Source organism: Talpa occidentalis, unplaced genomic scaffold, assembly GCF_014898055.3.
Source record: "Talpa occidentalis isolate TD23 unplaced genomic scaffold, MPIMG_talOcc4v2.1, whole genome shotgun sequence".
Taxonomy (NCBI): Eukaryota; Metazoa; Chordata; class Mammalia; order Eulipotyphla; family Talpidae; genus Talpa; species Talpa occidentalis.
Window position 1 is genome coordinate 146136805 of NW_026555331.1, and position 12698 is coordinate 146149502.

The 12698-nt window shown below is 51.2% G+C and overlaps 1 protein-coding gene and 1 long non-coding RNA gene across 4 annotated transcripts in view; one reads left to right on the forward strand and one right to left on the reverse strand.

Moving 5' to 3' along the window:
• HIPK2 (homeodomain interacting protein kinase 2) overlaps window positions 1–12698 on the reverse strand; it is a 139150-nt gene that overhangs the window by 97733 nt on the left and 28719 nt on the right. The window lies entirely within an intron of this gene.
• LOC119247717 (uncharacterized) lies at window positions 138–8530 on the forward strand. The gene is made up of 3 exons (XR_005125817.1): window positions 138–330; window positions 3323–3398; window positions 8150–8530. It is a non-coding gene; the product is annotated as an uncharacterized LOC119247717 (long non-coding RNA).

Consider the following 12698-nt stretch of genomic DNA (forward strand, 5'->3'; position numbering starts at 1 on the left):
GTTACTATTTTCTTCTATCCTGAGTCTTTTACTTTGAAAACCTTGTTATAACCCAGGTACCCGCGCCTGGAGACTCAGAGCGAGTCTGAGCGGCTCCGTGAACATCATAAACACAGTCGTTACATCATGTAAAGGAGGGTCACTTCTGGGGAGGGTCACTGCTGGGGAGAAGCTTCTCGGAGCCCCTGGCAAAGGTGAGCAGCGAGGACCATGAATGTGAAACCAACCTTGGTCCTTCTGTCTTCCTGGGATGTGGGGGTGGGGGCTGCTGTGGTGGGACTGAGCCCACCCTAACTCGAGCTGTCATTTCCCTTCATGCTGCTGTCCTAGGTGAGTCTCTGGGGAGATTCTGAATCTGAATGGGATTCTTCTTTTTTTTTTTTAAAGATTTATTTATGTATACAAGAATGGGGTACAGGCCATAGGTGCGGGAGATAAGAAGATTCACCAGAGACAGAGTGGGGAGCAGAACAGGCAGACGGACTGAAATACACTGCTGAGGGGAGCAGCAGGCGAGTCAGGAGAGGTCTGCTGCACCATGTGGGTAGCCCCTGGCTGGGGATTGAACTTGTGCTGCAGTGGCCACGGAAGCTTCATAGGTTGCATCTTAACCCCTTGCGCCACCAAGGAGGCCCTGAATGGGATTCTATTTTGATGCTCAGCATCAAATGCTCACGGGTTGAAACCAGAGCACACATTCTTGGGGGCAATTGTGAGTGATTCAACCCTCTCTTCCCTGTGCCACAGACATAGCACTTCTGTGCCCTGTGAAATGCTTCATGGGTCCGGTGGGTCCAAGGAGCCTCACAGTGGTGAGGGATTTCAGGTGTGCACACACCAATCCCCACCCAATAACTTCCTGGACAACAGGATCATTTGCCGTAAATGCCTCCCATTAGGTCCAGGAACCTGGAGACAGTGACTTTCGGATGACTCAAAGCTACCCACAGAGCCTGGCCTGGCTGAGTTCAGGCTGCAGTGTCCTTACAGAAGAACCAGCTTATGTGTTTTTTTCCTCTGGGAAAAATTGACTTTTCACACCCTGCTCCTCCCCCTCTTTTTACATGATGCGATGGTTACGTTCATGATAAAGAATATTCAAGTTCTGACATCATAATTCATAACCAGGGGGATTACTCATGACAAGCTTGCAGTCTGGCGAGGCACATTCTGTACCCTCTCTATCACTGAAGTCAGCAGTGGGTTTAAAAATAGCATTGCTCACACCCAGGGTACCACTGATTCATTAAGGGCTGAACAAACACTATTCTGGACAGTCCCCTCCCTCTTATATTATTCTGGACAGTCCCCTTCCTTACATATGGCTTCCAGATTGAGATGTCCAGAATTGGGGTGCAGCCCCAGTGGGGTGTTAGGTGGTGCTAAGTCACAAATAAGAGACCCGCAGATCCTAGATGGAACCCTCAAACATTACAAAACCCGGACTCAATATGTCATCTCACTTGTGACTCAAAATGATCATCTTAAAATGCAATGATCAAGAATATCGATTAACTTGGGGACCATAATATGCTGAACACACCAGGGTCAAGAGGAATGATGTTACAACAACGTGGCATGTTATATATGACACCAAGAATTTTTCATTGTCAAGGGGGCAAGAAGGTTGATTCTAGATGCTTAATTCAGGCTCTTTAGAGAGAAATGTCCCTAGAGTGGAGAGTGTTTTCATAATTTAGAGATGCCCTTAAGAGGACATGAGGCTGTTTGGGCAAATTCTGTGTTGGGCAGGCAACCCTCATCTCTACTGGGATCCAGGAGAGGCCCTATGACTAAGGTAAATGCACCCCACACCTCCCTGGGATGCAAGGATTATCTCTCTCTAAATGATTCAGACGGCACACTCAGCCTTCTGGAGATTACTTAGAATGAATCAGTCCTGCAGAAGCCTTGAAGACTCAACAAAGTCAAATATCCAAATCTGCATGAGGAGGATTCCAGAGCCCTGGCGAGTGTCCAGAAGCACCTGCAGAGTGCTCTGTGCTGGCCGAGCGGCAGGAAGCCACGGGCATTGTGAGAGACGCGCTGCTTTTCAAGAGGCCAACATGCCGAGGTGGTGACCACATGAGGCAGTCATAGCTGAAGAAACGGTGTAGGGTTCCCAGGGAATACGGACATGGAAGAAAGCACCCCAAGAGGAGGAGGGGGTAAGCTGTGGAACAGAGGCCAGCGCGTCAGCACGTCGGAAGCCACGCGTGGAGGTGAAGCTGTGCAGGCCATCTCCCTCCCCCGGGACACGGGACAGTTTGCCGACACAACATGAAAATGAGATGACTTAGGATAAAACAAACAGAACCCATCTGAGGGGGCACAGGAAGAACAAAGACGCAAGACCGCAGCTGAGGGCTTGGGAGGGAGGAGAGGAGGGCGTGGGAGACGCTGGCTCCGACGGGGAATGCACCGGCCACCCTGGAGGTGTCTGTGACAGAAGATCCTGAGCAGAGGGGCTTGGTCAGTGGGGAGCAACCTAAAGACCCTCAGCAACTGGAAGTCACGGTGACAAGTGACAAGTGAAGGGAAGGCTGGTGCTCGGGGGCCCTTGCTGACGAGCAGAGGCCGGGGGTGGCCTGGCCTGGGTGTTCCCAGCGGGCAGCAGGCCCACTCATCAAGGTTGCATCCAGGGCATGGCAGCTCTGCATGCACTTCTCAGTGACACCTGCAAGGTCTGCGCGACCTGCAACTCAGTCAGCTCTGGGACAGGTTCTTTGAGCACTGAGTCCGGTGAGGAGGTCCTCCGGGCAAAAGGGGGGTTACTCTCAGGTATCATAAAACCGCAGTTCCTAGGCCGGGGTTCCAGGAGGGGCAGGGACCTGCAAGCCTCCAGGAAAAGCAAGGAGCTCCTGGGTCAGCCAATCAAAACGACTGGGCCAATTCGGGCGCCTCTTGCGACATAGAAGATACTCATGAAGAACATCCGAATGTTTTCCTTCCAATGGCTGTGAGAACATTCTGGTTCTTCCACCAGCATCAAATACACTCAATTTACTCCTGCACTTGAGACGCGGGACCCAGTGTTGAAAGTCCACTCTAAGTCCATTCAAAAGGTGGCGAAGGGCAGGGACTTTGCGGGGGCCGTCCTGCTCCTGCGGCTCTCAGCTGCCGCCTGTGGTCTTGACCCTGCCCGCCAAGCCCTTTTCATTCTTTTTTAGTTAAGCAGAAAAGGAAGCTATCAGCTCCATTTCCACTCTCTCTGCATGAATCCATTTCCCTTTTCTTTCTTGGCTCAAGCGATAAGGCTCAGACGGGATCCCCACTGAGTTTTTCAGCGATTCTTACCTTGCTAAATGTTTTTCTCTTCTAGGAAATGCTGAATCAAAATAGAAGGTGGGAGAAAGTAGGAGAATACATTCCAAGGGGCAAATGGAAATAGAAGAAAGGTAAAAGAATAAGCCTGTCGATTTCTCTTCTGCCAGCTTTTACTCGATAAAATGCTGAGAGTGAATGGGGGTGCGGTAGGGTGCGGGGTAGGGGGGGGGCGGGGGGGGTGAGAGCCTCTATGGAAGTGAAGTCAGCAATCCAGGAATCTGGTCTCCTCTTACTCAGGCCATAAAATCCCACTAAGTTGCCAGGAGTGTCCTGCAGGACAAGCTCAAACACTAGTTAGCTCAAAAGTGGAAGGGACTCGGCAAACTATTCTTGCCGTGGCCCTGGCCTGGAGCACAGTGAGCTGATGAGGCTGGATGGGCAGCGCTTGCTTGGGATGGGGGAGGCAGCCCAGGGCCCCAGGACCAGCATCCATACACCCCAGTGTGGGAGCCTCCTCCCTGCCCCTTGGGTCCTGGGCCAGGTGAAGAGCTTCGGGGCTACCAGATCACCGCAGCCACAAACCAGAGAGCAACCTAGGATCAAGGCAAGCCTTTTTTTTTTTTTTTTTAAAGCTACAGGTTACAATTTGGGAAAAGTTATCAGAACAAAGAAAAACAGTGGGATGGCTGGGGTGGCTGGTGTCCTTTTTCTCCCAGTAACTCTTCCCCACTGATGCACAGCGGAACCCCATCCACTCAGAGCTGGGGTTGTAACAGGGTGGTCCCCAGGAAAGGGGGAGGTTCCCTGCCCCACCCAAGGGAGGGTGGAGCTGAGCAGGAAGAGGAGAAGCTGCAGAAGAGACTGAGGAAGGAGCAGGATGGAGCCAGGAGACCTGGAGGAGGCGCATGGAGCCTAGAGACACGTGAAGAAACTGCGCTTGTCTTTGGGTCATGGACTGGGTGACACAGATGTGGGTGAGACCCGTGGGGAGGTGACAATGGCAGCTTTTATCTTGATGTTGATTTTGCTCTTTTCCTTCCGGGCTTGTTTGGTTGTTTCTGACTCTTTTCTGTGGGTCCCCACTGGAAGGTGCTTTAGACTTGTGGCAGGCTTTGGGGCCTTGCTCTGGGCCAATCCCATATGGATGGACTTTTACCCACGAGGGGACGGGTAACTGTGGGTGCTTCATTTAGAAACTGGACTCTTTGCCTTACCTGCATTGTTTCCTAGTTGTATTACAGTTCCTTCCCATTAAAGTCTCCTATGTTTTGTGTTGATGTGGCGGATGGCAGAACCCATTTAGAATGGGCAGGTTTGCGGGCCTTGGGCTGCCCCTTTCCCTGCCCTATAACAGGGTCAGTGCCAAGGGGCGGAAGCTGCCCTGTGAGTTGTTCAACCAGGGACCCCACACCAACATCGCTCTGGGCGATAGATAGGGCGACAAGGGGCCCTGGCACACGAGTCCCAGAAAGGGCCCTGGTCATGGAGGGCCCCAGTGAAGGAGCCCCTTCAAGTCATGGACTAACTGTTGAGGCCAGACTGGGCTCCAACCAGGCAGGCTTGGGCCACAGGACAGAAAACCTCGTTCCAATAGGGGTGAGAACTTGCTGGGTCAACAAAGCTGGAGTGGGAAATGTGGGTGAGATGAAAGTGCTGAATCAGTGTTAGCAGGGTCACGTTCTCTCAAACTGGTCACTGTGCTGAGCGAGGTGGGCGAGCACCCCCTTCTAGAACACACAGCATGCGGGCAGGTGTGCGCCCACCTGCTCTGGGATGCAGTCAGCTCTCTGTAACCTTCGGGCCAACTTGGCTGCTAGTAGCACAGGTGGCTCCTGGGCCCGGGAAAAGGTGCTGGTGGGACCCAGAACTGACTTGTATGGATGATTTCATTTTAATTTTATAGCCTCTCGTAGCTTGTAGCTATGGTACCTAATGGTGTGGCAGTAAAGGGCCCTACCCTCAAATCACTCTGGAAAAAAAAAAAAGCACTTGTACCTATATATACTTCCATCCAGAGAGACGTCCATAAATACATATGTGTATGTCCACACACATGTGGCCACAAGAGCAGCGTGGAAGCAAGAGATCGCACAGGCAAGTCATAAAGCAAACGGGCTGACAAGACAACGGGTGACTCCGGTAAAAGACAAGGGGTTATTCTTTGTATTAGTTTTATTTTTGCAAATTTTCAGTAAGTGAAACATGTTTTCCAAATAGAACTTTTCAAAATGTATTTATTCATTCCTCACTGATGTCTAACCCCACGGGTCCTGCTGGAACTGATTTGCAGATCGGGTTTGGGAGGGGGAAGTTCAAGGTTTTCCAAACTTTGGAGCAAATGCTACGATCCCACAGGGCACGCCACTTGCCCCAGGAGCGCGTGGAGCAGACCTGAGCTAGCGCCGCTGCCCACGCGCCCATGGACTTTCTCATCTCTTCTCCCTTGACCCCTTGCCGGTATGTGTCCGTAATGGATTTGACAGCGCTGGCAAGTTCCGGGCAGTCTTGTAAATAACAGCTTTGCGGACACATAGCTCACACGCCACACAGTGGCCCGACTAAAGCGCAGGGGGTCCGTGGCTTTGATATACGCAGTATGGTCTCAGCCAAAGCATTTTCCTCCCTCTGAACAGAACCCCACGCCCATCCACACGCACCCCCAGAATCCCCCTCGCCCCTCCCCCCCAACCCCTGGCCACCTCTCATCTACTTGCTGCTTCGGTGGCTCTGCCTATCCTGAATGCTTCACACACACGGAACCACTGACTTGGGGGCCTTTTGTGTCTGGCTTCTCTCACTTAACCTAATTTTATTGAGGGTTCATCCGTGTTGTCTGCACTTTGTTCCTTTTTATTGCCAAGTACTATTCCACTGACGGCTGCAGAGCATGCCCATCGGCCAGTGGACGCTGGGGTCCCGAGCAGGCCGCTCTGATTTCCTGCTCAGGTGTCCATGTGGACAAACGTCTGGACACCGGGAGCGGGTCCAGTGCAGGTCATGTGGTGAAGCTAACCTTTTCAGGAACTGCCACCCGTTTTCTGGAGTGGCTGCCTGGAGTCCTCAGGAATCGCGCCGTCAGGGACCCAGCTGCCGGTTGTGGTTCTGTGAAGTGCTCAGTCCACATGCACAGCAGGAGTCGGGTTTGTTTGACTCGGAAAATAAACGAGTGGAGCTGTGAGTGGTGGGGCGGGCGGCACGCTCGGCCTGGCCTGGCCCCCGAGAGCAGCCGGCACCTGGCAGGGCGGACGGGGTCTGGCACCCCACGTGCCGGTGCCACATGAACGGTGCCACATGAACGGGCTCTCTGTGCGCAGCGCAGCTGCAGGGGGAGGCGACCTGGCACGCTCTCCACTGCCCCCTCACCCCGGCCAAGCTGTCCGTGCTGCTGGTCAAAGCCCCGGATAGGGTTATTCACTGTGGCCCACATATCGGGCTCCTCAAAATGCTGGCCCAGGAACTGGCAGAAGGAAAGCTAGGGAGGGTGAGGGCCCAGGAAATGCAGAGAAAGCAAAGATGGCACCAGACGGGCCCTGTGCTGTTTTCTGGGGTGAGGCTGATAATACGCGCAGGGCCTGCACCCCAAGGCAAGTGGGGCTTTCTGCACAGGCCTGGGGCGAGCACAGCCCCAGATTCACATTAGGGGCTCAGACTAAGCTCCCATGTATGACTGCGATTCCACAGCTACCCAAGCAAGTTTTGAGGTGGTGGGGGGGTGGGCTGGTGCGGTAGGAAAGATTTCTGCAGAGAACAGAGGAGAGCCGGTCATCAGGGCTGTGTCTTATTCACCGGCTCCCTTCAAGGCACTGGGGAAGCCTTGCTTCATCACAGACCCAGGGCGGCCTCGGGCGCCGGCTGCCCTCACCCCATTCTCTAGTGATGCTGCCTTCGTCCTCCACTCTCCCACCTCGGCACCTTTGTGGCCAAACCTTTCAAATAAATTGTGTTGCTCAGGCAGACAGCTCAGCTGCCTGTTAGTAAAGAAAGCTCGACCACTTTTTTGTGTTGTGGGTGGAGAAGAGGAAGACAGGTGGTCTGCGGTCCCGCGTGTCCCCCACGGACAAGGCTGTCCCCCGGCGCCAGCTAATCTCCACATTCGAGCCTGTCCCCACCTCGCTCTCCACTCAATCCCACGGGTGTTTAGCTCCGGGAATCACCCCTATTTCCAGTGCACCTGTCCCCTCAGTCACCATCCACTAAATACCAATTGTGATCATCATTTTTAAGAAATGTTACCTATTCTATTTGCCTGGGTACACTTACAATCTTTTTGTTGTTGTTAGATTTTAAGAAGAATATTTTAGCAAAATATAATTGTATTTCATACTCGATGAAAAGTCATTAGTAATTCTGATACAAAAAGATAATAGGGGCCTCCCTAGTGGCGCAGGGGTTAAAGACAGTGCTATCAAGCTATCCGCAGCCACTGCAGCCCGAGTTCGATTCCCAGCCAGGGAGCTACCCACATGGCACAGCAGACCTCTCGTCTCGCCCGCTGCTCCCCTCAGCATTTCAGTAGAAATTCCCTCAGGATTTCAGTAGATCCGCCTGTTCTGCTCCCCACTCTCTCTGGTGAATCCTCTCAGCCCCAGTACCTCTGGCTTACACCCCAGTTCTTGTATGCATAAATAAATCTTTAAAAAAAACCCATAAAGATAATAAGTTAATATTTGGCATATGAGTTTTGGGTGACTTCACGATATGTTTGAGTTTTCTAATAGAATATAAAATACACACTATTTTAGAGTCCCTTTTTGGTAAGTATTTTATAAAATGACTTTTTTCCTTTTGTATTACTTTCTATGTTTTAACTTATATTCCTTCTTGAGGACTGCTATCATCCAAACACTTATTTTCCCACTGTATTATTTATGTTTTTATTGAGGTAACATTGGCCTGCAATGCTGCGTATGATTCAGAGGTGCAGGTCCTCCCTTCTTCAGATGCCTGCACCCTCTCCGTGCCTATCCATAACCATCATCCTCATGAACTCTGGGCGTCTGAAATAGGCTTAGCCTATCAAAATCACAGATGACTGGGCCTGGCACTTGATATGATGAGAAAAGTCTGAGGAAATGAAGATGTGAGCAGAGACTTGAGCTTCCACATAGTAGCATCTCATCTAATCTCACAACAACACCGTTGTGAGATTACTATTAATACTATTATTCTCACCCACCAAGAGAAGAAAGAGACTCTGAGAGATTAGCCATGCAGGGTCCCCAGGTAATAAAATGCTAGAACCAATGTTCAAGTGCATGTGGAATTACCCTAAAACTTGCATGTTTCATTGGTAGTGTAAGTGATAACGTTTAAACATCATATACCCTTATTCAAGCATGATATGTTCTTTTTTTTTTTTTTGTAAAAAGAACAAGAGCAGGAGCTAGAAAAGTTGGTTTCAGTCTGGTTTTGTGTTGACTTTGAGCAAGTCACTTAATATATCTGAATACTGGTCTCCTTGCCTATAAAGATAAGACTTTTTCCCAAGTGTGCTTCAGTTCATGTCCTGTGAGCTATTCACACTTATTATGGAAAAGGAATAAAGAATATTTGAGGTCCAAATAGTTTAAGAAGTGTTGGGTTGAGTCAAATAAGCTGCTGTTCCTTTTGCAGGACTTCTCAGAGCCTTTAATCCCCTAATACCTAGAGGGAATCTTCACAGGAGACTTCACCATAGACTCTGTGGTCGCATATTTATTTATCCAAGGAAAAGCTCCCTTCCCAACCCCTCATACAAAGCATTTAATGGTTTTTGGTCAGGACAGGAGGTGGGGAAATATTAGATTGGATTTCCTTAAGGAAGCTTCTAGTGCAAACAGTGAGAGATTTTGTGATTTATCTCATTCTTTCAACTAGACAACATATTTCTGAAGGTAGCCCGCAATTTATATGAAGCCAAGAAGATGGCAGCCTGGTAGAGGCAGGTTCAAATGCTCAGAGGAGCAGAAGGAGGTGGAGAGAGAGAGAGGAGGGTGGGAAGACACATGGACAGACGGCTCCACTATTTCTGCCCAGTCGTTCCAATGAAGGGATGACCCATCTAGAGGCACCTCCTACCCTGTCCATTGCAGTTGGCCTGCCTTTGTCCTCCAAAGCAGATCTCCTGGGCATTAAAGAGATTTTTTAAGCTTTCCTGATCGACTGATGAGGAGGAATCAATAACATCTGTCCATAATCCTTCAAACCCACACGCAAGGCAAGGCCAAGTCTCAGGGCAGACCTGTGCCTGGCAGTTGCCCCGCTGGTGGCGATGCGTCTCTGGGGACAGTTCAGGCTGGACAGCCCTGGGCACCTCTTCCCTGATGAACAGGAAGAGCCCTGACTGAAGATCTCCTGAGAGGTTTCTGGGAGGGGCAGGAGACCCCACTGGGCCTGGAGGGATGGTTTGGTTTTGAATGGACAGAAGGGGAAGACAGAGAGAGCACAGGAGGTTGGTGGATGGAGAAAGAGGGTGGCAGGTCTCGGGGACAGAGAGACAGGTCTCAGAACAGAGAATAATTTCTAGGTCCTCTCAGTAGCTTCAAGGGTTTCTCATAAAAAACTCCCTTCTCTTTAAAAGGGACCCATGATTTTCCTTTGGACATTTTTATATATGACTTAAAGTTGCCAGATCATTCTTGGAAAATGTGTCACTCATCTGGGCAGTGGTGCCGGGGAGAGAAGTCACTGTTGTCAGATACACCTCCACGGGGCCCCCAGCCCCTTGTCCAGAAGGCCACAGTGCTGGAGGGAGGACACCCTGGTACAGCAGTGAAGGGGGGGGGGAAGCTGCACAACCCCCCTTAGTCCTCCTTCTGGAAAAAACAGGAGATATAAGTAGCCACTGCCCCCCAGGAACCCAGCCAGAGCTCATATCCAAGCTCTCCCCTGCTGCTCCAGGTTCCAGATTCGGGCTCCAGGATCAGAAGGGCTTGGGATAGGACAGAGGGTAGATTGAGGACTCAGGATACTGGGGATTCACTCTGGGTAATTAGTTCTACAGGTCACCTACAATGTTTTAGACTGCAGTGAGCAGCCTGGGAAGAAGACCCAACATCGACTATATGCCTATTTAAACACCAGACGGGGTACAACTTCACCCGCTTTTTAAAATAAGCAAAGAATTTGCAGAGATCTTTCTCCAAAGGAGATAGACAAATGGCCGATAAACCCACGAAAAATGCTCACCGTCATCTGTCATTAGGGAAATGCAAATCAAAACCACCACGAGATCCCCAGAGAATTGAAAACATATGTCCACACAAAAACATGCACACAAATGTGCACAGTAGCGCCATTCCCAAGAGCAAGTGGAAACTGCCCAAATGTGTAGCATGTGACGGACAGGTAAACAACAGTGACCTCGTCGTACAAGGGAGTATGACGCAGACATAAAAAGGAATGAAGTGCTGATACAGCCTACAATGTGGATCAACTGTAAGAACATGATGCTAAGCACAAGACGGCAGACACAGGAGAGCAAATATTGTAGGACTGTTTATGTGAAACGTCCAGGATGTGCAAATCCGTGGAGACAGGGAGCAGATGAGAGGTTGCCAGAGGCTGGGGGAGGGGAGTGACTGCTCCTGAGTGCAGGATTTCTTTCCAGGGTGATGAAAATGTTCTGGAACTAGACAGTAGCTATCAATGCACAGTTTTGTGAATGTACCAAAACCAACGACTTGTATGTTTCAAAAGGATAAACTACATGGGACGTGAATTATAGCTCAATGAAGCTCTCTTGAAAGCAGGTACAGTGGCGTAGATGCTTGATAATGCTGCCCTCAATGAGCCTGTGATGTGTGCCATCGTCCCTTTGTGCAGGTGAGAACACTTGCGGATCAGCAAGGACCAGCTCATTGCCAAGAGTTGCATGGCCGCCACGTCGGGGCGAGGATTTCACCTCGAGCCGCTGACTGCAAAGACCCAGCTCTGCCCAAGCTGCTTCTGGCCAAGGTGATAAGCAAACCCGCAACTGCAGAACGATTCCTAGGGAAAAACAGCACCCCTTGGACAAAGAATTGCTGATTGACACAAAATACAAGGATTGGAGGTCAAGTTCAAGGGCACCTTGCCAAGTCCCTTCAATTTACAGATGAGTAAGTGGAGCTTCCAGCAGCCAACTGACCTGCCTGACCAAGGTGGCAAGGCCGGTGGGCTCGCCTGCACCTCGTTCTGCAGAAGACGAGCAGGTGTATTAGCCACTGCCGCTAGTTAGGAATTAAAAGGGAGACAGGGTCGCCCAGCTGGGGCGTGCAGGGCCACAGGCATTCACCAGCCTTCAAACATGCCAGCAGCACATCCAGACCCAGCCAGGAGATCACTAAAGCCGACGACAGCTCACATTCCTCTGCAGCATCCCCGAAATGTCTCTCACGACCCCAGGAGTGCTCTGAAAAGTCCCACCAGGGTGCGCCTGTTCCCAGGATCCCTCGGGAGCTTTTGAACTACTTGGCAGGAAGGGATGGGGAGTTCTGGATTTAGCATTCAAGTGTGAGGATAAAGGCTGGGGAATTAAGAAACTTCCCTCCTCTCTCCTCTAAAGGGACTCAATGGGAGACCACTTGAGAAGGGAAGGGCGGGAAAGCTGCCGCCCCAGGAACACCCACTGGGGCGTGTGGGGTCTTGAGGACTCTGTGCTGGGGATCTTTTTAGTGCCTGCTGGACGTGTCCATGGGGCTGTCCGGTCTCACACCTAACACATCCCAAATCAAGTTCATTCCCCTGTTCCGCTTCCCACCAACCTACTCCTCCTGAGGGAGTCCCTGTCTCCTCCAACTGTTCCATCATCACCATTCTCCAAGCTCAATACCCTGATCACCTTGGCCCTCCTTTGCCCTCCTGCCCTCCTTCTGCAGCGGCCGGCAGTGCCGGGGCTGCTGGCTCTCCCTCCTCAGGCCCTGGAGGGCCGGAGTCCACCTCCTCCCTTGCCTGCACAGTGCAAGCACTGTCCTTGATGCAATAAATGTTTACTGGATCCAGAGGTCAATCCCACCCACTACTAGCTAAGTCCTTCACAGCAAGTAGCAGCCAAGATTATTTAAACACAGAAACAGAAAAAGAGAAGAGGGCTGACCTCACGCGAATGGGTCAAAGAGAGGATATTAAATAAAAGCTCGAGCCAGGAAGAGCGGAGCAGATGGGGCTGTGAGGCTCCCTTCGCGTGTGTTCTGCCGGAACGGAAAGGCACACCGCGAGGCCGGGGCTGCAGGCTGCATCTACAAATTATTAATTATTTCAGTGTCGTCCCTCTGCCCTCCCCATCTGCTGGCGGTTACCACAGTCAAATAATCACAGGCAGATCGAAAAACCTGACCTGTCACTTGCTCCAGTTCATACCAAGTTAGGCCCCCAACGGGTCCCTGCGAAGCCTGACACCAGCACCCAGAGCAACCTCGGACTCCCGGGCGCCAGGCCCACCCAGGCCGACCTGCAGAGACAGGCCAAGGAGG